Genomic DNA, 3,574 nt, shown 5'->3' on the forward strand with positions numbered 1-3,574 from the left:
TTGAAAGCTGTCATATAATTACTTTCATGATTCTTTTATAGTGTATCTGTTTAATCAGGGAGTTGGGGCACTTTGGACGCAGTTACCCAGTTATGTCGTACTGATGCTGATGACTTGATTTAATAACTTGCCGTATTATTTCAGTACAGCAATGCTGACAAAAACACACACACACACACACACACACACACACATCTACATAAAGGCTGTAAGCGAAAGAATACGAAGTGTTGAGTGAACAGGAAATTGAACTTGAGGAAGAAGTCAGTGATTGAGGTAGGTTTTAGGTGCAAGGGCCCTGTGCCTCCAAACCTCTGATCCTGACCTCCTGGACACATGAACTTAGCCCACATGCCTCACAAACTGTTGCTCATATGAAGCTTGCTGTCTTCATATTATACTTCATGCAGTTTATCTGCATGTCCAATAGAGCCCACAGGTAAAATCAAAGGCAAGTCAGTCAAATGTTTTATGGTATGTGATATTCTAACGTTATGACCCCGTCTAGGCTGGGAGGCTGTAACATAAGGTGAGTGCAATAGTGGTATTAATGTGTAATGGAATGCAAAACAGACAAACAGGTTGACGGCAAAGGTCAAGTGTATTTACAAGTTTTGGTGTTCAGAAATATCCAAGAAACTGGTACAATAGCTTCAGGTGTGTCCTAGGCCAACACAACAAACAAAAAGGCAACTGCACGCATGTGTGCATGCATGTGTTTACGTACGTGTGTGTGCGTGCCTGCCTGCATGAGTTTGTGTGTGTGCATTTGTGTGTTTGCGCGTGCGTGCGTGCGTGTGTGTAAGTACGAATGCGTGCGTGTGGGTGTGTGCATGTATGTGAGTGTATGTGTAAGTGTACAAATGAGTCTGGGTGTGCACGTGCACGCGCACACATACACGCGCACACATACACGCGCACACACACATAGACACACACATGCATACGTACACTTACAAATACACACGCACATATACACACACAAACACACAAATGCATACACACACACACACATTGACACAAACACGGATGCACGCACACGCACACAAATGTGCACACGCACACACAAGTACGTAAACACATTTATACACAAGTGCACTCACAAACACACACAAACGCATACACACACATTCATGCACACACACAAACGCACACATGAGCGTGCATACACACATGCACACATGAATGCACGTGCACAAACACCCGCACGTGTACATAAACACACGTGTACACACGCATAAACATACACGCACATATGCTCACACACCAAGCGCACACACACACACGCACAGACACACACACATGAACATACACAGGCACACACACTCAAGCACGTACATATACACATGCATGCACACAGGCACATGCATGCACACACGCACTTGCACACATACCCACATGCACATGCACAAACACACACACGCACAAAAACACATACATATACACACATACGCAAGCACGCACAAAAGCAAACGCACACACCACATACACACACAGACACATAAACAAACACACACACACACACATGCAAACACGTGCACACACATGCACATTCGTACACATGCATGCGAACATACACATACACGCATGCAAGCACGCACAAACACATTTGCACACACACACACACGCATGTACACACAAACACACACATTCGTAGGCACGCACGCACACACACATACACACATGCACTTACACGCACACACGCACGAACACATGCACACACAAACACATGCATACACATACACGCACATACACACGCGCACACACACACACGCAAACGGACACGCACACAAATACACATGCGTGCACACACACACACACACACATACACGCAGAAGGACACGCGCGCGCACACACACACACAAATACGCACACACAAACACAAATACACACGTATGCACACGCCCACACACACAAACACATGCGCATGCACCCACGTACACATGCACACATACGCACATACAGACACACACAAACACTCATGCACACACAAACACACAGATACATGCACACACTCGCACGCACACACATGCAAACGCGCGTCCACACACACATGCACACATGAAAACACACAGACACACACAAATGCACACACAAACACAAATACGCATGCACACAAAAACAAACATACGCGTGCGCACGCATATACATGTAAACATAAACATACACACATGCACATACAAACACGCACAAGCGAGTAGACGCGCACGCACACACATACACTTGCACACACACAAGTTAGGGGTTAGGGTTAGGGTTGGGTTTAGGGTTTAGGGTCAGGTTCAGGGTCAGAGTCAGGGTTAGGGTTAGGGTTTATGTATATATGTATACATTGTGGTTGTAACATTTTAGTAATTTGTATTGAGCTCCATTTCATTCCTAGTGAGAGTTTGAGAGTTTACCATTTTGCTGATAGATAGGCTGGGTTAGGGTTAAGTTAGGGTTTGGGTTGGGTTAGGGTTAGGTTTAGGGTTAGGTTTAGGGTTAGGTTTAGGGTTAGGGTTAGGTTAGGGTTTAGGGTTAGGGTTTAGGGTTAGGTTAGGGTTTAGGGTTAGGGTTTAGGGTTAGGGTTAGGGTTTAGGGTTTAGGGTTTGGGTTAGTAGGGTTAGGGTTAGGTTAGGGTTAGGGTTAGGTTAGGGTTAGGGTTAGGGTTAGTAGGGTTAGGGTCAGGGTTAGTAGGGTTAGGGTTAGTAGGGTTAAGGGTTAGGGTTAGGGTTAAGGGTTAGGGTTAAGGTTAGGTTAGAGTTAGGGTTTAGGTTTAGGGTTAGGGTTTAGGGTTAGGGTTAGGGTTGGGTTAGGGTTAGGGTTAGGGTTGGGTTAGGGTTGAGTCCGGTAACACAAACGGCTTGAGTTAAACGTTAAATGACGTGACACAAAGTTATTCAAATTATTTAATTATATACCACTGTAGTATTTAGTTCACATGCATTTGTTGTTTACACCCTCATAGAAACTCCCCTGGTCATGAATGATCAAACTTGATATTTGATTTTTTTTTAAATATATCAAATCAAGACTGTTTTAATCCTTTCTTTTCCAGATAACTATCACTTACATTTTCAATTCACAAGCATTTTTTCATGACCAGTTTAAATTTTCATGGATTTTTATCAGCTTCGATTTCATCATTTAGAATTTGCTAGTTCCTCCACTCATGTGCCTGAAATGTTACTAAACCGTGTTGTAAATTAGTAGATTCATTCCTGTTTGAGGAATTCTGGCTTGTGTTTATTGTCTGTGGGCAGAAAGGCTTTCCTAGATGCCAACTGGCAAAATGTTCCAAGATTTCTAAGAAATTATTGAACTTCCCTAAAAAAAACACACACACACACAAAACAAATAAGTAAGCTGAGAGAACTAAAACGAAAGCTATAAATACAACTTGACAGTTTTCAGCAGCAGGCGAATTTGTACGGTTACTGAGCTGCCAGCTAGCTAGCTAGCTAGCTACCGGAAGCACTTTTAACAGTGCAAAGTCAGTAGCTAGCTTGCTAGCTACAGTAGCTAGCTTGTAGGTAGCTTGGTAATGGCTTTGCACTGTTAACCGTGCAGCCGGTAACTAGCTGTATCTACT

This window comes from Electrophorus electricus, chromosome 22, assembly GCF_041902795.1.
Source record: "Electrophorus electricus isolate QZ-2024a chromosome 22, ASM4190279v1, whole genome shotgun sequence".
NCBI classification, from domain to species: Eukaryota; Metazoa; Chordata; class Actinopteri; order Gymnotiformes; family Gymnotidae; genus Electrophorus; species Electrophorus electricus.